This window comes from Monodon monoceros, unplaced genomic scaffold, assembly GCF_005190385.1.
Source record: "Monodon monoceros isolate NGI ecotype Baffin Bay Population unplaced genomic scaffold, NGI_Narwhal_1 Super_Scaffold_10, whole genome shotgun sequence".
NCBI classification, from domain to species: Eukaryota; Metazoa; Chordata; class Mammalia; order Artiodactyla; family Monodontidae; genus Monodon; species Monodon monoceros.
The window spans coordinates 37066516-37092993 of record NW_021703766.1 but is presented as its reverse complement, the minus strand read 5'-3'; positions in this window follow the sequence as shown (position 1 = coordinate 37092993).

The following is a 26478-nucleotide window of genomic DNA, read 5'->3' as shown; positions in this document are numbered from 1 at the left end:
CAATCAGAGGAACCAACAAAATATCCACAAATGTTACATGCTAATTGCTCATCAACTAGCTCCACACACTTTTTCATGGTTTTGCTTCACTGTCTCCACCTTCTCTTTGTGTAAAAGCACCACACTCAGAGCCAGTTGTTCCCCTGGCTCTTCTGCAGGTTTACATGCGGGCTGGATATCTTCCATTGGCTCATCCAGATCTGCTCACCATACTTTCTGCCCAGCTCTCTGGTGAAAGACTGCAGGTTCCCATACCCTCTGCTTCCCAGCCAAGAAGCACAGCAAAGGAGGAGAGCAAGGTCAGGTTATGCATCTTGTGACCCCCTCATTCAGGCTCCATAGAGGCACCACTCATCTCAAGGAGAGCTTCCCTACAGGCCCTCTCCTTCCATGGTTCTGTCAATTGCTCCCTCCCTTTCTCCCTTAGGATCTGGAGGTGATAAGAGCTCCCTATGCAGCTGGTTTCCAGATTTCCCTACACCTCATCCACATTTTTGTAAATAGTCTCTTCTTGAATTAGCTTAATTATCTGTTTACTAACTGACATATTTTGCTTTGTCATGTGTCATGTGTCCTTTTGATATAAGACTTCCATTATATTAGTCAGCATTCTTGCAGTTGAAAATGATAAAAATCCAATTCAAACTAGTCTAAGTAAAAATATAATAACAAAAAGCAATGCAATCTTTGGGTATGAATCCAGGGGCTCAGACAAAGTCATAGGTACTCTGTTTCTCCATTTCTTATTTCTACTCTCCTCAGTAATGGATTCTCCCTAAGCAGTTTCATCCACATGGTAGCAAAGACAACTACCAATAATTGTGGACTTACACCATCCTCACAAAACAAATTTGAGTAAAAAGATAGTTCTTCTTTACCAGAAGTTCCAGCAGAAGTCCTGGGAGGGCTCTAATTGGTTTGTCTTGGGTCACCTGACCAGGGATGTTACCCTGATTGACCAGGTGTGAGTCAAATGCCTTGTAACCGGGAGATGGAGTGAGCCCCACCTGGACCACAAGGACTGAGAATAATGGGGAAAGAGGTAGTTCTATAAAGAGATGCTAGTCCGAGAAAATCTGCATATAACCATAAAGTTATAAACTCTTTTTTGATAACTCTGACTTTACAAAGTGACTCCAAAAGTCCTCAGAAATGTTGCATACACTCTCACTTCATCCCAACTTACCCTTCCCCCTTCCTGTGTCAGAGTAGCATTGACATATATACACTACCAAATGTAAAATAGATAGCTAGTGGGAAGCAGCTGCATAGCACATGGAGATCAGCTCAGTGCTTTGTGACCACCTAGAGAGGTGGGATAGGGAGTGTGGGAGAGAGACGCAAGATGGAGGGGATATGGGGATATATGTATACGTACAGCTGATTCACTTTGTTATACAGCAGAAACTAACACAACATTGTAAAGCAATTATACTCCAATAAAGATGTTTTAAAAAATGTAAATAAAAAGAATGTTACATACAAACCCCACATGGAGCTAGTCTCCTTTCCATACTCTTCTCTTAGGTGAGAGCTACCTTTTTCTCTTGTACAGAAAAGAACACCACCAAAGAACTATCATGCAGGCACAGAGAGACCAAGGGATTTACATTCTTCATATCCCACAGCAAGACACCTGGTGAATTTAGATACATAGATGGATTCAGCCTACCTGCTCCAGGATGGTACTCTTTCAGGACCAAAGCTAATTCCTATGGCTCATACTGTACCCAGGAGATTTCCTGGGGCCAATGCTCATGAATAAAGTATGAAGGAAGGAGAAACAATTGCTACAGTAGGCCTTCTGAGGAAAAAGAGCACTTTAGGAGACAAGAGTTGAGTTCAGTGGCTCAAGTATGAAAGTCAAAGGATGTAGGGCATAAAATTTAATGAGCACCAAAAGACAATATTACCTACCAGGGACCTTGTGCACAATGGTCTAGATTCATGGGATCATACTGTGTGCCAGCCATTGTGCAGGTTCTGAGGTACAACGAAGTGGAAGGCAGCTAGCATCCCTGCACTCACTGAGCTCATGGGCAGAGAATCAAGCAGGTCAGGACAATGAATTGCGATAAGCACCTTGATAGAGGGCATACAGTTGCGGTGGGAACACACACAAGGGCATCTAACTGAAGCTGAAGGAATCAGTGAAGACTTCTCAAGGGAATGATGTCAAGGCCTAAAGGGGGAGGAAGAGTACAGCAGCAGGCCCAGGAGCCTGGAAGAAGAAAGAGCAGGGAGCAAAGGGAAAGTTAAGAGTCCAGCATTCCTTCATTCTTCAATAAGTGTTTATCAAGGGCCACTCTGAGCTAAGCATCAAGAGTGCAGTAGTGAACAGGCCAGATGCCTTCAGAGAGTTCATGGAAAATAATGAGGAATCCAAAAATGGAGCAGTTAAGTACAGACTGTGGTGAATCCCGTGATGAGAGAGAGAGAGTATGGAGATGAGGGATGGAAGGATTGCACAGTAAGACAGTGGTCAGGAAACATTTTTGGCAAAGCCTAGAGGATAAAGGTCAGCAGTCCTCTCAGAGCTGGGGAAGAGCGCATCAAAAAGAGGAAATGGTATGAGGGCAGAGAGGACTTGGTCCATTTGAAGAAGAGAGAATAGACCAATTTGAAGAAGAGAAAGGAGGCCAACATGTGTGGAGTGTAGAGAGCAAAGGAGTGGTTGGAGGTGAGGTGGGTAGGCTAATCTCATGAGGGGCCAGAAGGCCAAGGTTTCATTCCATGTGCATGGGGAACCTTTGGGAAGCTTTAAATTGGGAGTTCTATGTTAGACAGATTGCTCTAGCTGCTTGGTGGAGAAAGGATTGTAGGAAGATCCATTAGGATGCTACCTTAGTAGTCCAGGAGAGAAATGACAGTGACATGAACACAGTTGGTGGTTGTAGAGAAAAAGAGAAGTGGTGTGATTGGAAATATATCCATAGGTAGAACCAGCAATACCAGCAATACTGGGTGAGGGAAAAGTAAAAGGAAAAATAACTTGTACGTTGAGCACAAGTGGATTGAGCTGGAGTCCAACATATGTGACAAGTGTTGAGGGATGAGGCAGGCAGGTGTACAGAGTCAGATCAGAAAGCTCCTTAGACACCCTATTAAGGAGTACACTTTATCATGAGGGTGGTGGGGAGCTCCCTGAAAAGTTTGGAGAGATTATTTTGTTGTTTTAGACATATCACTCTGGAGATCCTATTAGAAAGGGGGAGGAAGATGATGAGGGGAAAATTGGGATGAGGGGGTGCTGATGGGCTAATGCAGGCAGGGGTAGTGATGCCCTTTGAAATTTAAGTGGGTGTGTTGTTGTTGCCTCTTTTAGTGATATAGAGAGTATGAAGTGCACTTAGCACCTGGGAACCTGCCTGGTGGTTCATGCGCATCCCCATTAGGGGACTGAGGATAGAGATAGATCCTTGCGATGTCTCCACTCCCATCCCCACAATCTGGGGACTGCAGAATTCCATCCTCCTAGCAAGCCACACAGGACTCCACTTTCCTACCTAGTCTGACTGTAGGAAACTCCCCCAGGAAATACCAAGAAAAAGATCTTGCAAGGCAAGCTACTCCGGAAAGGGGGTAATACTAATTTATGGTAATTTCAAGTTCCAATTTCTTTTGTATTTTCTTTAACAATTGAATTTTTCTTTAAAAAAGTCAACATTAATTAAGCACTGGACTCCTACTCCCAGCAGTCTAATTATCACAACCATGCAATCTATTAAAAGTGCTGGATTCAAATGTTTGATTTTAACACCTGGCTTTCTAGGACACAGTTTTCTAAGTGTCCTACATTTGCTAATTGAAGGGGGGAAATGACCATTTTCTGGCTTAAATATTGCTAGAAAATAATCAGCCAGGTCCACCCCTCTCACCACACCCCTCTAACATCCCCACAGAATCCAACCTCCATCCACATTGAGAGGTTTTCAGAGTTTATTCTGAAGCTCCACATCCTGACAGCACCACAAAAATCCCAGTTCCAGCTACCATGTGCTTTTATGTCCTGCCTAATGTATGAGATAAGGGCACTTGCAAATTTGAGTCTTGGCCTTGCTACTTATCTCACTGGGATTTAATTACCTCAAAGAGTTTGTATATTCCTCCTGCATTGTTGGTGGAATGTAAATTGGTGCAGCACTATGGAAAACAGTATGGAGGTTCCTCAAACTAAAAATAGAGCTACCATATGATCCAGCAATCCAACTTCTGGGCATATATTCAGAAAAGACAAAATGCAAAAAGATACACACATCCCAATGTTCATGGCAGCACTATTTACAACAGCCAAGACATGGAAACAATCCAAGTGCCCAAAAACAGACGATTGGTTTAAGAAGACGCGGTGTGTGTGTATATACATATATATATATATATAAAATACCATACTAAGTGAAATAAGTCAGACAAAGACAGACAGATATTATACAATATCACATGTGGAATCTAAAAACTAATACAAATGAATCTGTATACAAAACAGAAACAGAGGGACTTCCCTGGTGGTGCAGTGGTTAAGAATCTGCCTGCCAATGCAGGGACACAGGTTCGAGCCCTGGTCCAGGAGGATCCCACAGGCTGTGGAGCAACTGAGTCTGTGTGCCACAACTACTGAGCCTTTGCTCTAGAGCCCGGGAGCAACAACTACTGAACCTGCGTGCTGCAATTACTGAAGCCCACATGCCTAGAGCCCGTGCTCTGCAACAAGAGAAACCACCGCAGTGAGAAGCCCGCACACTGCAACAAAGAGTAGCCCCCACTCACCACAACTAGAGAAAAGCCTGCATGCAGCAACAAGAACCCAACACAGCCAAAAATAAATAAATAAATATTTTTTAAAATAAATAAAATTTAAAACAAACAAACAAACAGAAACAGACTCACAGACATAGAAAACAAACTAACGGTTACCAAAGGGAAAGAAAGACAGGTAGGGACAAATTAGGAGTATGGGATTAATAGATACACACCACTATATAAAAAATAGATAAACAACAAGAATTTACTGTACAGCACAGGGAACTGTACTCAATGTCTTATAATAGTCTGTAATGGAAAAGAATCTGAGTATATATATATATATATATATATATATGTATAACTGAATCACTTTGCTGTACACCTAAAACTAACACACTCTTGTAAATCAACTATACTTCAAATAAATAAATAAGTAAATAAAGAGTTGATATATTATGCGAGTTAACCTATTTACACATTTAGAACAGTCTTAGAAATTGGTAAGAGCTATAGAAGTGTTTGCTATTATTATTATTAGTCCTATTTTTACAACTCTACTAAGGCTTCCTCAGGGGAGATATGATTGGTCACTTGCTCTGTGATGTGAATTTAAGTCACCAGTTTGCTCTCTCATGGGAATCTGCAATAAAGCCCTAGTCTTAACAGTGAAGCAAAAAGACATCTCAGGCTGAAGGGAGGTGGAGAGAAGGCCCCACAGGAGTGAGTTTTTCTGCCTGAGGGAAGCTTCCTGGGTGAGCTCTGTGTGCCTGGCCCCCACACAGAGGGAGCCTGGCCTGCATTCGCTTGCCCATCTCCAGTCAGAGGAGCCGCCCCTGATGAGGCACATGAGGAGCCTACTGTGCTGGAGCTGAGGCTCTCAGGGGAGGAGTGAGTGTGAGAAATGCTCCATTCCCACTGATTTTTCAATCAGAAGATCCAGAGAGGAGTTACTTAATTTCAGCATTTTGTGAATTTTGTGTCATTTGGAAGGAAAAATATCTACACATACACACACACACACACACACACACACACACAGATGCACACAAACATTCGGCTCAACTCTGAGCAAAGGTACCCAGAGCAGGAGGAATATTCGTGGGCTATGAACATGTGAACAGGTAGTAGAAACCTCTTATTAATCCAGCCGCCCAGAGTGAAGCAGGAATGTCACCAGCCGGAACACCAGCAGAGGTTACTGGCCCTTCTGGAGTCTGCAGAGCCTTGGGCAGGAGCAGGGCAGGAGGCTCCATCTCTCAGCTGGAGGCCAGGCACAAAGGCAGCTACAAAGCCCTAGATCAGAGCAGAAAAATGTAGAGCGACAGAGTCGGGGGCTTTTACGTTAATGAACCTAAGCCATGATGGATCACTGTTTAGAAAAATAATTTGGGTTTTCTTTCTTTTCCTTTTTTATTCAATCAGTGATTTAATTATGAGAAAAGTGAATAGTGTTAAAGCTGTGTGAGGTACCAATTGTCCCAGAGGCCTGAAAGAGTGAATACAACTACACATTGTAATGAAACCTAGTGGAGCGCCTTCTAGCCGCTGGTTTAAAGCACTCAGCTATGCTTTTGGAGAGGCATAAACAATGCAAAAACCTATAATTGCTGTGTCAGTCATGAAATCCATGCAGAATACCAAGTACTGAGCTTCCTGGCATTGGAAGGGGGCACACAGCTACACTGTGATCTGCTGGGAGGACCCCAGGGACTGGATGGCTGTTTGTCCCCAGCACCTGCAGGACACCTGTCCAGTCCCTGGCCTCCATCACCCCCCAGACATGCTGGCAATCACAACCCACCTGCCCCATTTCTCACTGCTCACAGAGCTGGCAGAGATGGGGCTTAGGTCATACCTTGCTTTCTCAGCTGCACCTAGAGGCCTCTAACCAGTGGCTTCCTGGACATCATCCTCCCTAGAGCAGGATTGAATAAAAATAAAATGAGTACCACGTGTGTCATTTTAAATGTTCTAGTAACCAGTAACCACATTAAAAAGCAGTAAAAAAAAACAGGTGAAATTAATTGTAATGGTATATTTTATTTGACCTAATATATCCAAAATACTGTAATTTCAACATGTAATTAATATAAAAATGTAGTAATGAAATATTTGACATTTTTGTACTAAGTATTTGAAATCAGGCATGTGTACTTGAGTACATCTCGATCAGACTAGCCACATTTCTAGTGCTCAATAACCACATGTAGCTAATGGAACAACCCAGCTCAGGGAACAAAATAGACCACTGCTTACCTGAGTCACCTTGCATCCCAGGCCCCGTGGGCGGGCCCTGTGAGCCTGGAACCCGCATGCACCCCAACGTAGAGGAGAACCCATCCTGGCTCGGGAGGTCCCAATCATCTGTCTGCCTGGCATCACCCCTGGGCCTCCCCCATCTGCCCAGCAGTACTGAAACCTCTCCAAGCTGGAGAAAATGGCCCAGAGGGCCCAAGCCAGCTCTTGCAACTTGCTGAGGTTGGAGAAAAGACTTCTCTGTGTACAATGGCAGCAACTAAGAACCCAAGGAGACCAGAGGTTCAACAAAGATGTGGGATTCTGGAGGCTGGGAGAAAGGAATGTCAGGAACTTTTTTCCAGGGCCTCTGGAGATAGAGGCAGGGAGGCATGGGATTCGCAGATAGCTTGTGTGTCCAGCTGTCCACAGGAGGGTCTGCCCAAAACACCTCGGGGCCTGGCATGTTATTCACGTTAGAAGTGGAGCCTTGATAGCCCCTCTCACGAGATACAGGAGGAGGTAGAGCTGCTCTCTGCCCCCACCCCTCCTGCCAGGCAGCAGAGGAGCTTTTCTTGAAATGCTATTCAGCCTGCCCTCTGCTCCCCTGCAGATCCCCACCCAACAAAGAGGCCCCACTGGGCAGTTTCATTTCCAGTGGTGTAAATCACTGTGGTTGGTGTTCCAGGTGAGAGGAGAGAGGGGCCCAGCCTCTCCACTCTCAGGGAAGAGCTGAAAATCCCACACATTCTTGTCTTTCCCTGGTGGATCAGCTAAAAGAAGAGTCCCCTTCTGCCCTCAGGACCACCCCCCCACCAACTCTGCCCCCTTTAACTTTAAGGACCCTGAGATCACCTTCCCTCCTCTCTCTACCACACAAATGTCCTTTTTCTCTACCCAACTTTTCCTCCTTTCTTCCCATCTCCTAGGGAAAAATGTCCCTTTTCTGGTCCAGAGTAAACCTTACCCTTTGAGGCCCTGGTCCCACCCTCTCACTTCACCAGGCCTCCCTCACCTCAGTCTCCACTCTCTTGCACCTTCAGTCTCTGCTTCTCCCCATCTTACCATTTCTGCAGCCCTCAAAGAAGCCTCCTCCCTCAGGCACTCCACCAACTCCTCCTACATTGCGTATTCCTCCCCTGGTCACACCTGCTTCCTCCACTCTCCTTCCTCCCTGTTCCTTTGCAACCTGACTTCCCTGCCATTGCTCCTGGCACCACTCTCTGAGGTCACCAGGGCCCTGAGCACACCATTTCTAATGCTCACCCACCTCTCAGAACCAGCTGTACGTGGGTCCACACTCTTCCCCTCACCTCCATCTTTGGACAGCTTGCAGGCCCCTAGGTCTTCTCCAGGTGGCCTCTGTAATGGGATCTAGACTTTGTCCTGGTAAGCCTACCACTTGCTGAGGTTGTGGGTTTCTTTATTTCAGGGAACCTAACACCCATCCGTTCAGTTACTCATCCAGCATATATTTTTTGAACACCCACCATGTGACAAGCTTGGGTCAGGCTCCAGAAACCCAGCAGTGAACAAAACAGCAAGGTCTCTGCCCTCCTGGAGCTTACATTCTAGTTGGGGTTACGTTAAATAGGCAAAAATTAAATTTTAAAAATAATTGTAGATAGTGGCAAGCATTATGGAGATTAAAACGGGGTGATATGATGAAAGAGAGAGGTTTATGGAGGGAAGGCACTTTAGAGTGGTTGGTCAGGGAATGCTCTCTGAGCGGGGAGACATTTAATCTGAGGCTCGAATGAAATAAGGCTGCAGCTGGGGGCATAGACGTCAGTGTTGTCCACACCACTGTCCTTCCTGACTGGTCAGCCCAGCTGTACTGGTTGTTAAGTAATTTTAGTATCTATCTCTCTTTTCTGGCTCAGGCAAGAGAAGACAAAAGGTCAGAGCATGAGTTATAAAGACCCTGAGAGGAGAGGGAACAGAGAGAGAGCTGGCATCACGGAAGCATGGGGAGCATGGAGGCCCAGGACATGGTCAGGATGTCACTCTGTATGTCTAGTCCACCTCAGTAAGGTATCTGGATTTTATTCTCAGCGTGTGGGGCAGTTTTAAGCAGAACGGTGACATGCTCTAATTTGTACTTTAGAAGAGTACTCCAGCTGCTTCGTGAAGCATGGATTTTAGATGAGAGTGAAATCAGAGAGCTGGGATAGGAGGCTGTCTTCATTTACATTTCCTAGCAGTAGACTTTGATGAAGTGAAAGTAGTTTATTTGGGAGGTGATATCAGAAAACTGGTAGGAAAGGGGAGAAGTGAGATAGGGAAGGAGAGGCAGCCAACCCAGGGCGTGTTCTCAAGCAGGTCACCACTGTGGACAACTGGATCCTGATGCCACTGGGAACTTTGGAAGGCAGTGTAGACATGCATCTCAGATTATCTCACCAAGGTTTGAGAGACCTAGAGTATTATGATAACAGTGGTTAATTCCCAGCACTTCTGGCCTGATGTGTCTGTAAGCAGAGTGGGCTCTGCAAAGAGAAGCCAGGGCATGTGGGTGGGACACTGAGTGCATCTGCCACAAAGGCTTTCTGTCATGCAGAGGAGCAGGCACGCTGGCTGGGCAGCGAGCAGTAGAAGTAGTGACTAATAGAGAAGCGAGGCATGAAGTTCTGACACAGACTACAGCATAGATGAGCCTTGAAAACATTCCGCTAAGTGAAATGAGCTAGACACAAAAAAGAAATATTGTATAATTCCACTTATATGAAGTAAACACTTAGAACAGGCAAGTTAGTAGAGACAGAAAGTAGATTAGAGGTTACCAGGGAGAATGGGGAGTTATTGATTACAGAGCTTCTGTTTGGGGTGATGAAAAAGTTTGGGAAAAAAAATACATGGTGGCACAACATTGTGAATGTAATTAATGCCACTGAATTGTACACTTAAAATGGTTAAAATGGCAAATTTTTTTTTCTTTCCTCATTTTATATTTATTTTAAGGCTGAAGTTCAGAGTTAGAAACAGGACACTTTGGACATTTTCTGAACTCCAAACAGAAGGTGCCATATAAATTTGTGACCTTGATTACTTTAAAAGCAATTTAAGTATTTTGCAGGACTATGAAAATTTTCAAGAGATACTGGATAAAATTGACATGGGTAAAATTTACAGGATTTATTCAGTAAAGTATTTCAACTTAGTTATATCAAATCAAAATATTTTTTCCACTTGTAGGTTTCATTGTATATAATGTTTAATATTTTTATTAACAAAATCATACCCACTTATATATAAAAACATATTAAATGTCAACTTAAAATGTGCTAAGCATTGACCAAAATCAGAGCCATTCTCCATAATTTCGAAGGTGTTTAATCACACTGATTCTGGCATTAAGGACAGCAGCTGGAATTGTAGTTTTCTTATCCCTTTGAAGCTATCCATTTTTGTCTGCAAGTCTTACAAAATCTCTTGTAGTTTTTGCATTATAATCTTGCTGTTACTAGTGGCTTTACCCAACAATTGTATTAAAATAAATGATTTTATGGTATATATTTTTCCACAATTTTAAAAAATTAATAATAACAAAAAACATTTAATTGTATACTCTGAGTGAATTGTGTAGTACATAAATTATATCTCAGTAAAGCTTTTTATAAAGGAGAGAAAAGTGAAGAAAATCTGAATATGAGTTAAGCCTGTGGTCCTGGCTGATGGCGGGGATGTTGTGGGTGAGGGAGAGACATCAAGGATGACTGCTGGGCACTGAAAAAATGCTTTATCAGCTGCTGGGGCATAACCAATTGCTTAAACCAAACTGATTGGAAGCTTCCCAGTAACATAGGTTGAATGGCTTCTTCAGGCTTGGAGGATCACAGGAAACGCACCACAGGAAGAGCTGGAGAGTTTGGCAGTTGCACGCATAGCCAGCTCTAAAATTTAATGTCTTCAAAAAAAAAAAAATTTAATGTCTTCAGTTTCTCTTCCCCAGGTACACCCTTAACGCAAAGTTTAATAGTAGTTCTTAGGTCAACTGTGATGTGCTACATTCCAGGGAACTGGGTACCCTCAGATCTCAGCCCTTCCTTCTCAATCAACTTTTCACCAGTTCACAAAGGACTGGCATTCATAAACAATCAGGTGCTGCAGCTAGAAGCTAGTGAGGAGGATACAGACAGTCTGCTGAACACCACGCATGTCACCATTTCCCTTCCACGTCTGCGGACTGGGGGACAGGCCAGGGTTTCATTCTTAACTGACTTTCAGAAAGTCTGCTTTAGCTTCTTGTAGTTGGTTAAATCAATAAGTCTACATTTTATTTGATCTTCTTTTAACGAGCTGAGCTTGTAAAGCTGTATGTGAGCCAAGCTAAAAATGTCACCATTTGCATGTTCTTGAACCACATCTCATTGAACCAATACAGTTTTCTCTGTTGACTTAATTCCCAGGCAAAGATTTCTAATCTGTTTTAAAGAATGATGCCTTGATTCATTCATAGGTTGAGGCCATGGCAATATGGCAGAGTGACAAATGGTGAAACTGTAATGGGCCAGATGGCTGAGGAGATAACTCAGCCAGCCAGAAACTGGCCCTTAGTATGCGAGCAGAAAACCCACAGGGTACCACACCTCTTCACGTACAGAGACAGTCTGATTTTTATAGTCACTCTTATAGAGCCATTAAATGTCACCCCTGAAGAAGACCTTGAAAACATTTAGTTCATTTCTCTAATGGAGCATTTCTATTATGTGGAATTTTCAACCTAGAGAGACTTGGTGTCTTGCTCAAGGTCACACAGCCAGTAGGTGTGATTAGGCGAGACTCCAGGTCTCCTGATTCTCCATCCACTGTCCTTTCCTTTGCATCACACTGTTTTTCACTGCCAACAAAGATTTACCAGTTAAGCCTAGGGTTATAAAATAATAACGAACTTTGGCAGGATGCGTAAAATGTGACAACCAGAAATAATGGCCCAAGTGTATGGAGTAGGTACTCTGTGCCAGATGTGTACTCTGTGCCACTCTGCTTGCTAAGTCCACATGTGTAGGGTGTGGGGGGGTGTACATTTTGACCCTCCATGTCTGCATGTCTCCCTGATCCGGAAGGGCAGATGAGAAGGAAACACACAGCAAGGAGTGAAGGGAGGAAGTCTGATCAGGATGCAAAGCCAAGAAATAGCAAAGGAGAAACTGGCTGGCAAATGTGGGTAGGAAGATGGCCTGAGCCTGTGGTCCATGGGCTGCTTCCACCCCAGCTACACCTCACTATTAATTAAGGACTATTAATCATCTCCACAGAGTTGGGCTTAAAAATGTCCATGAACAAATACCAGCTGAACAACTCCATGCAGAAAGCTGACAATACACAAATGTCCAACTTCTCCAAGTAGGCTTTTCATGTCAGTCATTTAAAAGCCCATCCAATCCTGGCACCTCCTTCATTATGAAACTGTTGCATGTGCATACACCACAATACTCACCTCCCACCATCTCACCCTCCATCCACCCTGGCAGATAGGTGGGTGTGAGAGAAGCCTGCATATTTCTTTATCACCCAGAGTGAGAATTTCTCATTCATCCACAAAACAAAGCTGCTTAGTGCCAGCATTGAGGTAAGGGCTGATAGAAGATTTGACTTGAGTGTCAGGAGAGAGTTTAGGGATGTCCTGGCACCCATGTTGAGGGACCCAGCGGGCAGCAATCTTAGACTTGTTGAGTCTCCAGGCACAGAGCAGAGAACATAGGGAAGGGCAGGAGCCCAACATTCTCCCTGATCTTCCCCACCAACCTCAGCCCTATCCACTCTTCAAGGCTCAGCTCATGCCTTGAAGATGATAATATTTATCATTTTATGAACCCTCATGTTGTGGTGTTTCTCTTCAGGGTAGTTCATTCGAGCCTGGGAGTGGGGACTGTTGGAGACAAAGGCTGCAAAGTGCATCAAACAGCTATGAGTGTTGCTGATGTCCACGGAGGAGAGGTGGGCTGGGAAGGCTTCACAAAGGATGGCTTCCAGATGCCGTGACACTGAATGGAGATGCCTCTTTGGCTTCTCCATATTGTTGGGTTTTAAAGTTGATGCAAAAAGAAAAACCGTGGATGGTCAAAATTAATCTTGAAACTCTCTTAGAAAGATGTTGTGCAGGAGATCACCACACACTCCCAGTCAGCCTTCCATCCAGCACCAGGACAGATCTGCTCCCTCAGTTGTCTTGTGTTCTATTAACCATGTCTCATGGAAAATTGTGTCATTAATTACCAGAGTCACAATCAGTGATGTGAGATGCTCATATTTATAGGCACCTGAGACCAACCTGAGCAGGGAAATAGTTAGTAGGTCCATAGCTCTTTCCCTTGCTTCATTTGGGCAAATACTCCCTGGGAGTCACTGGCACAAGTGTCAATATTATTTGAACTGCTCTCTCTGACTCTCACTGTGGCTTTTGCTCTCTCTCAGTTAAACTTTTAACTTTTAAACTTTTAAAACCTAAACATTTGGGGCTGGACTTCTCTGCCTAGCCCCATACATGAACCTCTGGTCATATTTATGGGAAACCTGCGTTGTCTCTGGAATGTTTGTTAACTGACTGAAAAACTTTTGGGATTGAGGGGACAGAGTCTTCTCCCATCCCATATCCCAAACAGTGGACACACAGGTCAAGGCACAGAGCAGGATCCCAACTCCTGGCCCAGGAGCTCTCTGAGGTCCTTCTGCAGGCCCCTCTGGAGATCTGTGCTTCACTCACAGCCTGGCTCTGCAGCCGCCTCCCAGGAACACTGCCCAGAAGGTAGGCACATGTGTGGGAGGCTGACTGCTGGACGCTGCTTCCTGCAATGTGAGCTACAGCTGGTGAAGTGACTACACACACTCAAGACTCATCTGGCCAGGCTGCTCCCTGTCTCAGTCAGATTTCCCAAAGAAAGGGTCTAAGGAATGAGGCAGGGCTTGGATCATCATCATGCCGCCAGGCTCTGCTGTTACGGGAGTTCCAGGGGAAAGTGGGATGAAGAAGCTGGGAGGATTTAAGGGCACATTCTCTGAACAGATTTTCCTAACTTGTTTTTAAACAGGTTGGAATAGCTCACTTTTAGTCGCAGTTCAGCTTCCTTCATCCCTCACATTAGAGCTGAACTAAAATGAAAAGAGCAAAATCATTGAACTGGTCAGGGCCTCAGTTTTTCTCTTCTGTAAACTGGGAACAATAACAATATCTCATACTATGTTTCTGAGAACGAAAAAGAATAAGTTAAATGTGTGGCAAGCTGTAAAGTTCACAAATGCTGGTGGGCAAAATCTTACCCTCCAGGAGAGACACAAAAGAGCTGGCAGGAGCCATGCCTCAGAAGGCAGTTGGTGCAGAGCCTAAGAAAACAGACCTGGGCATCAGACAGAGCCGACTCCACCTGCCCAGGAGGAGCCTGGAACATCTGCTCCTGCTTGTGCAGCACCCACCCCCCGCTCCTGGTAACTTTCCTTAGAGACACCCCCTCTTCTGCTCTCAGTCCATGTACTGGGGGATGGCAGGATGTTATAAGATGCCCTGCACCCCAGTCCTAGGATTTTTCAGTTATGTAAGCCAATAAATGGCTTTTCTGGTTAGGCCAGTTGGCGATGGGTTCAAGTTACTGGTAATCAGCAGTCCTCTCTAACACAGCACATTTTCAAAAGTCGTGGCACACAGTGGGGTGCCAAATCAGCCAAGGCCTTGGGCGTCGAGGACTAATTAGCTGTGCTGTGCTAAGCGTAGAGAGCTCCATGAACTTGTCCCACCAGATGTTTTTGAATCCTTCTCAGGCTGACTGGTGGGCTCAGACACAGGGCCACCCATGCTGACATAAGCACTCACCTCCCCTGCTTCTGTCTTGCTCTCAGACAGCCCAAGGGAAGCAATAAAAGTCCAAGGAAAATGTGAACGCAGCATATTCTTAGGTGATTCACACTGGGTCTCCAGGGCTGAGATGTCTCTGACCAAGGAAACCAATGTTCTGAGGCTCTTGTCTTATAAGAAAAAGGGTAGCAATTTCAGCAGCTGCAAATATTCCACTAATGCGCCAAAGAGTTGCATATGAAAATTTTGAGAACCGTAAGCATTTCTGATTGTGAAATGTTCTGCCATTGCTGCAAGATGGAGAGATAGTTTCAGAGCCTAGAATGAGCCATAATAGATTGTCTCATTACCTCCTGGGAACCTGGTCCTTTCCAGGTAGAAACCTATTCCATTTTCAACTCTGGCAGTCAGATCTCCTGGGCCACTGGTGCCAATCACAGTAGTTCTGGGTTTTAACATGACAGGCACCACCCTTGGGTTTTTCTCCCTTACCTCTGCTACATTTCATTTCCAGCCTGCTACAAACCAAAGAGGGACCTTTATTAAGTCATGTTTTATAACCATTAAGGTGATTGGAGGGGAAAAATCAGCATTGTCATCTCACTGTGCTTTCATAAACTGTTGCCATTTCTTTCTACCCAGAAGAACTGAATCCTTCAAGCTGAGGAGTCTTAAAGGCCACATAATCACGTTTCAGTGATTTATGTATTTGCCAAAATCACTCCCCGTCAGTCCAGTCTAAACATATGGCAGGGAGAGAACCTGAGCATTTGCACCAAACTGTTCAGACTCTGAAGTTTTCTTCCCAATCATATTTCTCATGCATTACTTCTCTTATCAGGGAGGCAGGTTTGAGAGCTGCAGATAATCCAGGATCCCACACAAAACCACAGAGGCTCCCTCTAGGCTTGCTTGATGGCTCAGTCACCAAAACCAGACACTTGAAGATTTCCTTCCATGCCAGGGAAAGTGGACCCACAATGCCAAGGAGTACAGACTTCACCAAAACTGACATCAACTAGAGTGTCTTGAGTGCACCCTCTTTCTGTGACCCTTTCCTAGATTTCTAGTCTCCCTTTCCTTCCTAGCAGACTAGAATCTTCTCTCCATTCTGTCAGCACAATCACAAGTGGTGAGATCCTACTTCAACTCCTCCTTTCTCACACAGACCCCTGACCAGCAGAGAAGAACATCTACTCCCCCAGGTGCTTCCTCTACCCAGCCCATAAAATAACACACTCAAAACATAGGCAGAACACTCTATGACGTAAATCACAGCAAGATCCTTTCTGACCCACCTCCTAGAGAAATGGAAACAAAAACAAAAATAAACAAATGAGACCTAATGAAGCTTAAAATCTTTTGCACAGCAAAGGAAAACATAAGCAAGAGGAAAAGACAACCCTCAGGATGGGAGAAAATATTTGCAAATGAAGCAACTGACAAAGGATTAATCTGCAAAATTTATAAGCAGCTCATGCAGCTCAATATCAAAAGAACAAACAACCCAATCCAAAAATGGGCAGAAGACCTAAACAGACATTTCTCCAAAGAAGATACACAGATTGACAACAAACACATGAAAGGATGCTCAACATCACTAATCATTAGAGAAAGACAAATCAAAACTCCAGTGAGGTATCACCTCACACCAGTCAGAATGGCCATCATCAAAAAATCTACAAACAGTACATGCTGGAGAAGGTGTGGAGAAAAGGGAACACTCTTGCACTGCTGGTGGGAATGTGAATTGGTACAGCCACTATGGAGAACAGTATGGAGGTTCCTTAAAATACTAAACATAGAACTACCATACAACCCAGCAATCCCACTACTGGGCATATACCCTGAGAAAACCATAATTCAAAAACAGTCATGTACCACAATGTTCATTGCACCTCTATTTACAATAGCCAGGACATGGAAGCAACCTAAGTGTCTATTGATAGATGAATGGATAAAGAAGATGTGGCACATATATACAATGGAATATTTCTCAGCCATAAAAAGAAACAAAATTGAGTCATTTGTAGTGAGGTGGATGGACCTAGAGTCTGTCATACAGAGTGAAGTAAGACAGAAAGAGAAAGACAAATACCGTATGCTAACACATATATATGGAAACTAAAAAAAATATATATGGTTCTGAAAAACCTAGGGGCAGGACAGGAATAAAGACACAGACGTAGAGAATGAACTTGAGGATATGGGGAGGGGAAAGGGTAAGCTGGGACGAAGTGAGAGAGTGGCATGGACTTATATACACTATCAAATGTAAACTAGATAGCTAGTGAGAAGCAGCCACATAGCACAGGGAGATCAGCTCAGTGCTTTGTGACCACCTAGAGGGGTGGGATAGGGAGGGTGGGAGTGAGGTGCAAGAGGGAAGAGTTATGGGGATATATGTATACATATAGCTGATTCACTTTGTTATACAGCAGAAACTAACACACCATTGTAAAGCAATTATACTCCAATAGAGATGTTAAAAATAAATAAAAATTTCAAAAAATAAAATAATAAAAGGTTGCCAGAGAAGGAAGCACAGAAGTGAGTCTGCTTGAGTTGCTATCAACTCAAGAGCTTAAGTCAACCTCTAAAGAAGCCAGACTCAGGAATGCAAGCCCTCCATTCTTCTTATTTCACATTAGTAGAGGATCAACCAACATATACCTGCCTGGACCTCACTGCTTAGTCTCCGTGGAAATGATAATGCTTCCTTTGAATGACTCTATTGCTTTCCACCTCAAATTCTGGCTATATTTTGGAGACTGTATGTTTCACGGTTGCAGCAGAGGCTTTGCTCCAACTTCAGCTCTGAGTTCCAGCCTCAGCTCCACTTCTTACTACCTGTGAGACCTTAGGCACATCTCTGAACTTGCCTGAACTGTGGTGTCTGCATCTGTAAAAACTCTCTCTCCTAAAAGTGATGGCATATATCCACCTAACAGATGAGTGGATATCCATAGCTTTTGCCTGCCCAGTCTCAATTTTCCCTCTCCTGGTAGCAGTACCTCAGTTTTCTTTTAGAAAAACCATGCCTCCCTACTCTCAGTTATTGGGAAATGGTGAGGACAGGGTGTGACCCCACCACTAATTTCTGATTTAGGCATAAGACCCAGGCCTAGCCAATAAGGTTTTCCACCCATCTGGTCATGTGGTTGGTGCAGATGTGGATGCATGACCCAAATGGGTCTAAAGAGAATCAGCCCCAAGATTTTTGTTCTCAGATGTGTCCTGACATAGGCTCGGTCATAGTAGGTGCTCTTTCAATGAGATGTAGTCCAGGTCATTCCTGCTGTTGAGCTCACCATTCTGAAATGACCTTTGAATGTTTCTACTTCATCCTGATACTATTGAAATGGGGATGCAAATACAGCCCCGGGTCATGGGGAGCAACCTAGACCACAGAAGATGTTGAGCCCTCTAGAGACTTTGTTGGTGCCCCGTCCAGTTCCCCACGGTAACCGGGCTTCCTACTGTGCTGACAGCTTCCTATTGTGAGCACTTGAGAATGTTCACCCAAGAGCTGACTAAGTCATCTCTGGGCCCTAAGCAAGGAAGACAGGAAGTGTTGAGGATCTGCTGCCCCCAGCAAAACCATCAGCCAAGGATAGACAAGACTGAAGGATAAATACCCCAGATTTCTCATAGAGGAATGGAATAAAGAGCTGCGTATCCCTCAGGAGGCATCACTCTGAGGCATGTATTCTATACTTTTTCCAAAGCCCTCAACAGCCTTGAGCCCCAGCTATCCACAGCAGTCCCCTGCTCTTCAGCACACGCTGTACTGTTTCTTCCCTCCTCTATCTCTTTTCTCCCTTCTCAACTGCGCTTTCTGGAATCACCTCCCATATAAGTTACTTGCACTAAAATCCTTGTTTCAGGGTCCATGACTGGGAGAACCCAGCCTAAAATAAGTGCCTTCAGATTCACCCTGCATTGAAACACACAGTTGGCACTGATGCGTCATCTTGGTAAACTTCTTGTTTCACAAACTGACTCCAGGACCCAAACATGAAATTCTGTCAAGCTCTTTTACCAACATGTCTTGTACTTTAAAGTCATAGAATCTTACATCTGGAAACTTATCTAACCCATTGAAACTCTTTTTCTCTTGCAGTGATTTTTTTTCAAATGAAATATTATTAACAGGAGGAAATGTTTATTGAGCTCTTTTCTCTTCACTATCTTTGTGCAGAGAACTTTCCGCATACTTTGTCAGCTTTCTCAATAATATGATGATGTTGTTCCCATTATTTTACACCAAAAGGAGTTGAAACCTTACATAGACAGCCCCCACTACCACCATATGAAGTGAATAGAATTTGTGACCAAAGACAGAATCCACATGATGGGTGACTTTTGTGGACAGGAACATGCTACTGGAAGACTGTAAGAATATGGAACCCATCTCCCCCAGGAATGGAGACACAGCAGGACAGAACCTTTCTTTGAAACTTTAGAAAATACCCCTTCGTGGGTCATCTGCCAGCCCTCCCTCTCCTTCCTTCAGCCTTACTCTCTCACCAGCATTCCCCAAAGCCCATTTCCAAAGCTCTGTACATGTGTCCACATAGACCCACATCCAAAGGCTTGGCTGTGCCATTCAGCAGGTCCAGGATGTCATACTGACTCTGCATGTGTAATTAGGGGCATATCCTTGGCTCCCAAGGAAAAAGGATACAGCAATATTTTGCTAACAGTTAAAGGAATGTCTTTTGCCTTAATATCCCTCGATTTCTCGGTAATCTTAAATCCCGCCTCCCATGCCTGCTCCTACCAACAGTGTGGTAATGGATACAGCCAATCTCAGGTCTCCCTGCTGCTTAAATTCCACCCAATAGCTGACTTTCTCTGCCTGTTATCACTTACGGGCATGGTCATTGTCCAGTGCTTATACTGGCCAATATGTGACAAGAAGCTATTTTAAATGACAGATCTCCAGTTCTGCAGAGATTATAAATTGTGCCTAAGTAAGTTGAGAGAGTCTTCAGGTCAGGGACTAGACATCAGCGTGATGTGTTGCCATCAGCACCCCCAGCTGCACTTGGGATCTGCATACAGGACCAATGAGGACTGTGCAGCAATTGTGAGAAAACGCAGCTTGACATAAGATGTTGGCATCTGCTGCAGCCACCAAAATGTGGGCCCCTTTTTGCTGATGTGAATAATGGACCAGTGGTTAAAAGGGCTTTTTGCTGAGAAATAATGTTTCTCCTCCTGGACAGTGGCTGGGATTTTTACTTTTGCTTTTGGAAATCTCATAAAGGAAACATAAACCTGTCTTCAGTCATTCAGCTAATATTTATTGAACTCTGTCAAGCACAGTTATATGTGCTGTGAAGTCATGGATTCATGGATGGTGATCCTGCTCTCATGCAGTTTGAATGCTAACTGGGGAAGATGGACAGTAAGCAAATAAAAAGATTATTTCACATTGCCATAAGTGCTCTAAAGAAAATTAAACAGGATAATGAAAAACAGGGTGCAACGGGATGGGGGGAGTGGTGTGAATTATGAACTGGCCAGGAAGGTTCTCTCTGAAGAGGCAACTCTGTAGGTGAGACCAAAATGATTGGAACTAGTTATGAAGGCCATTGTCTGCCCTCCAACATCACATTCAACTCTGTATGTTCATTAGTCACACACACTGATTCCCCTCACAGGAGCACATCTCCTTGAGGGCAAAGATTGTTCCAGACTGTCTCTCTTTATCACAACCCAAACAAGACAGAGCAGAGGGTTGGGTGATGTTATGCACTGAAAGAACGAATAATGGTGAGTTGAATGTGTGTCCACATGAATGAAGGAATGAATACATGAATAAAAAAGTCCTGATACTTAGCAGCTCTACAGATAGAAAACAGAATAATTCAAAACCTTTTCTATAGCTATAAATAAGCTTTAAGTCCCTATGGATATTTGTACTTTAAGTAATCAGAAAAGGGATGGAAGAAACAAGTAAAAGGCCCAGTCACGTTAAAACAATTAACAGAGCAATCCCAAGACAAAATCCAAAAGAGGCCAGCTCTCCCCTTCGACTCAGTCAGACGGATTTATAGAATGCACTCAGAAACTGCAATATGCCTCCTACAGGAAACCTGATAGGAGCCCTCATCCTGAGCCCCACCATCCTTAGCACTCACTGAACACCAAAGGTACATATTTGAGCACATACATCTGTATCTCATCACCCTATCGAAGACTGCAGTGATTTTTAAACACAAGAACAAAGCTCCCTCCCCCAGCGAGGCCCAGCACACCCTCTGTGGGCAGTCGATGATGCCTGCCCTCCATACTGCATCTGGAGTTTGTCAAATGCTACATGGAGTCAGGTGTGCAGAGAACTTAAAGCCATTTTCTGATATTCACCACCTTTCTGAGACTTTCCAATCCTTCCCCCCCAGTTGTGAGGCTCTGCTTCTGATGTCACTGTCCCTCCTCTTATATGTCTTATAACGACATGGCTTGCAGCCAGCTCCACCGAGAAAGGACACCTTCACTCCTGACCTGACCTCTGTGTGCTGTCTGCTTAGGACATGGAAGCGGGTATGTGTTCCAGGCCCTGGTGGTAGAGAGAGCCCATGGATGTCCAACTAGCACAGCGCCAACCAGGGTCAAGGCAGGAGTCACCCTGTTCTTGGGAAAAAGATGGTCATGTTTCCAAATCACACTCTCCATCCATAGCTGGAATTATTGAGGCTTGGTGTGTTTGCAGAATTTGTTTTATTCATTTGACACACTCCCATACTCTGTGGCAAACACTGCTCTTAGCAATTTATAAATATTAACTAATTTAATTCTCATAACAATCCTACAAGGTAGGTACTATTGTTATCTTCATTTTACAAATGGGGAACTGAGGCCCAGCTAGGTTAAGTCACCCACCCATAATCATTCAGCTAGTAAGTGGCAGACCCTGGATTTGAATCCAGTCTGTCTGTGTTCTTAACTCCATATGATTCTGACTATATAAATAAAGGGCAAAACTCCTGGGTGTAGGACATAAGACCCAGAAGTTGACTGTCCCTCCTACTCTCCATTCCCCTCCAAAAGCTCTGTTAGTCTAGGACATTTTGATGCCCATGAGAACAATAAAGAGCTCTATGACACTAATTAGCCCAGAGGTCACTGTAGCACTGTCTGGCTTTGGAGGCAGGTTGCTTTCCCTTGGGCCTCTCTGAATCTGTCTCCTTGTTTGTACAGGTAACTTACAAATCCTGTGTGGGATAACTAGGATATATTCCACAGAGGTGTTAATGGGATTTCACCAAGATAACACGTGCAAAGTGCTTAAGGCAAGGCCTGGGATCTAGTTAAGTGCTCCATTAGCTGCTGTTGCTGTTTGTCTGTATCCTTCTAAACAAGGGTTCTTAATCTGGTAGTCACTGTAATTTACCATGCATAAAAATAACCAGGAGAGTTTGGTAAATGCACATTCCTGAGTCCCACTCCTGAAATAGTGATTTGGTAGGTTTCAGAGGGGCCCAGGAATCCAAACAGGATCCTGATACAGTAGTTCTCAGATTGTGAGGCATCCATGACCTCAAAGAATGTTATAACAATTTGCATTTAAGTTCTCTGACACTATCAGAAGTATCCATTGCTGAAGTAGTCAATGGGCTTTGGCCTCCTTAAAAGAAGTACAAATGGTAAGGGAAATCAGTGGCAGTGGGAGTTAGTGGAATGGTCTCTAACAGCTGTTCACTTTGCTCTTTCTATAAGCACAGACACTTCCCAGGCAGTCCCTGGGTTGACTGCAATAGTGATTAATGCTGAATGCCTCCTAGGAGAAAGCCACATTCCTAAATGCTTTTTATATATTTTCATTGAGTTCTCCCAACTACTGTCTATTATTATCTCATTTTATAGATGAGAGAAATGAGGCTTTAGGGGTTCTCCAAGGTCATCCAATCAGATTAAGTTTTAATTCTTGCTCCATCACCCACTGTTCAATTCTGAAGCCTAATGCTCTCAATTAGTATGCCACCAGGTGTTAAAATTGGTGCATGAGGAGGGACCCAACATTTCCAGCCATGCCATATATCTGCACCATATGATCCTCCCAGAAATAACTTGAATATGGGCTCTTGACTCAGTTATTGTCCCCAAAACAAACCCCAGTATAACTCAGTTTTTAAAGAATTGAAGGAAGATGACATATAATAGAAGGTGTGTATACAGAGTCTATTAATGTGTTTAGTTCTTAACAAATATAAAAAAGTAGATAGTCAATGAGTGCTGTCCTTCAGAGATGTCACCGTGAGAACTTGTTCCAAAGGTGTGGCCTTTTTACGTGATATGTTAGGACCTCTTCTCTTGACAGATTCCAGGCCATCTTTTAGCCTCATAAAGAAACCAATATATTATTCCATAGTTAATTCTTCTGTTAAATCAAACACAATATTATTCAGTTTAGATAACCTCATTTTTAATTGTTTCTCAATATTAAATCCTCTCTCAAAAGGTGCACATTTATCTTCAAGGATCAAAGGCCCAAAAATGACCAATAGGCAGTGATGTACTTAAGTTTGATGCTAAATCTGTTAGAATGTTTTGGGCTACAAATAAGAGAGAACCCAAATCATGTAGCTTAAACAATAAGGGAACTGCTGTCTTATGCCACGAGCAGAATGGGGCAGGGCACTTTCTAAGTTGTATAATTCAAATGAATAATAGTATTATCAAGGACCTGTGTTCTCTCCACCTTAATATTCTGCCATTCTCATTTTATTGGAGTTGACTTCAGCTGGCTCCCTTTATCATGCCAAGATGGCTGTATCTGCTTCAGGCATCACAATGCTCACACTCCAATGCTCAAGGATGTCACACTCCAATGCTCAAGGACCTATTTCTTTCATATGTCTGTTCTTAAGAGCCAAGAAGGCTTTTCTAGATGCCTGCCAGCCACCATCATTCTTTCACACCCCACTGTCCATATGTATAACCCCTGCCCTTCTTAAGCCTGACACTAGCAAAGGGAATGGAATTAGCATGATTGGCCTAGACTAGTGAAGTTCATTCAGTGGAAACAGCAAAAGGGTTCCTTCCCCAAGTAAATGACGTTATGGAGAAAAATAAGCACCTAAACAAACCTGAAAATGAAGATGCGGAAGTTATAAGGGTATTGATAGACCACCTGTAGTGTCTGCTATAAGAGCCAATGATAGATTATGCAATACTTCAGAACTTATAAACCTTTAAAGAAGACATCCTCGGGTATTTAAGTTCTGGGGAGTTTCTTTTAAAATCAAAATTACTTTATGGCTACACACAGAAAAGTTCCAGTAGTCATCACAATGAAAGACCATGATTCAGTAAGGATTATAAGGTTGTAAAAATAGAAACTGTGGCCAATTTAAACAGAAACAAAAAAAGATCTATTGAGACAACATGATGAAGCTCACAAAACTGAGGCTGAAAATCCATGATGTATGCAGAGCCCACTCACTGGCCTGGGAAGGGCAGTGCTTCTTGACTGAGAGCCCCACCAAGACTGCCCTTAAGGAAAAAAAAAAAAAGACTGCCCTTAAGGACTGAGATGTGATTTCTCAAAATGAAAGCATGATATTGTTGCACAAGAAGGGAACTTGGAGGCCAGGAGGCCCCATGTAACAAATATGGATAGTACAAACACCAAGGATCCTTGTCTGAGAGGGCAGATCCTGCAGATGCTAACAGCGGATCTATCCTTGGAGCTAGAGACGTTAAGACTGACGCCCCAGAGACTCACCATCAGTCCTCTGGAAATCCTGCTTAGTAGATGCTGTTGGCCCCCCCAGGGTACCCCTTTATCAGGCCTGTGAGCTCTCCTTTGGAGAACTATCTTATCCAACAGGATTCACCTCATTTGAAAATGCTGGAGCAGTCACACCCTGTCCCTGGGTGCATTAACCTGCATTCTGTGAAAAGCCAGAAGTGAAAGATCTCTTTTAAACATTTGCTCCCAAAGAAGAGGAAAATAGAGTCTATCGTTTTCTCTAAGAATCAATGAGGTAAATAAAATATTTACAATCCTGTGGAGATGTTTCCACATTCCAAATAACATGAAAGAGGCTAAAAGCTAACATTTTGGCCCATTTGCCCAGCACTGAATGGAGTAATCAAGTAACCATCACTTTGGGAGGCAACCCAGAAGGCTGTCACACAAAACTCATCTGGTAACCATAGCAACCTGTATACATTTCACCACAACTTTGACTAAATGGTTATTTGAATAAGATTTTTTTAAATTATGGGATTCACCTTAACTTTAAGAAGCAAACAAGACATCTTACCTTAGAAAATAGGCCTTCAAAGGCTTCCCTGGTGGCGCAGTGGCTGAGAGTCTGCCTGCCGATGCAGGGGACACAGGTTTGTGCTCCGGTCCGGGAAGATCCCACATGCCGCGGAGCGGCTGGGCCCGTGAGCCATGGCCACTGAGCCTGCGCGTCCGGAGCCTGTGCTCCACAGCGGGAGAGGCCACAACAGTGAGAGGCCCGCGTACTGCAAAAAAAAAAAAAGCTTATGAAGGGACACAAGAAGTTAGTTTTTATGAACTGGACCTCCAAGGACAGACATTTTTTGGAAGTAAAAGTACGACAAGGGAATTTACCTGTTACCTGACCCATAACATCTCAAAAGTACAAAGCATTTTAGCACATGCTGAGAGAGCCTCACTTGTTAAGCACCCCAGGAAACCAATAGAGTCCTCTAACTTCACTTTCCCTCTCCTCAGGGTAAAAATTCAACTATTTTGGCATCTAAAATGAACATCCTGAATTATCCACCTGGAGCATTCAAGCTATTAATTTTCCAGAGGAAAAATAATTCCCAGTGCTCTTGCTGCAATGATAAAGAAGTCTGATTTTTCAGCTGGAATGGATTCCATAAAAGTTTGATGTTTCTGCCTTGGCTAATGGAATGAGAGGGCAGTGGTTCTGTCTGCCAGTTAAGTAAGGCACCACTGCTACCATCACTTACTTTGAATCAGAGCCAGGCCTTGGAGATCCCCTAAGGCTGCTTGCCGAGGCCCCGAATAAATGATTTCCCCTCTTTATTTGCTATGCCAAGGACAGAGAATGCAGCACATTCTTTTAACATTTGTCACTGAAGCACAGTCCCCTCCAGGGATAATATGTGGTAGTAGCAAGGACCTAGTGTTTCCAATTAATCAGGGCCAGGATTACTCCCACAAGAAATGAAAGGGGAATTTTAATATTTGGAAATCAAGTAAAAGCAGTAGCCAAGTCTAATTAAAATACACTTTCTGCTTTTAATTTACATAGCAGGCTCCATTTTATCAGTCACCTTAATTCTTACTGCATTTCCTTTGCCCCCAGGAACTACCCTAGGCAAAAGTGCCCAGGAGTTTATACTTGCACTAGGTGATTTCTTCCCAATGCCCTCATGTGAAGCCTGAAGGCAAGACTCGTCAAAAGCAATGAGAATCTGTGGTGAGTCTGCCTGGCTGGTGGCCATGTTCTCTTTCTTCTTGGGTTTAAGCATGGCCTTGAATTCTTTATCCATGCCCTAGATTACACCCTGGTGTCTTATATGTCAAGCACTGTTGTTTATTCCCAAATGTAGCACCTAGAACTCTGCTATTGGCTTCAAGATGCAAACCTGATAGCTTCAGCCAGGGCACAGCTCTGTGAATAGTCAGTGGGTTGAAGCAGACTTTTACCTTGAATGCAGTATTTGTCTCACCTTCGTTCTGGTCAGGGCTG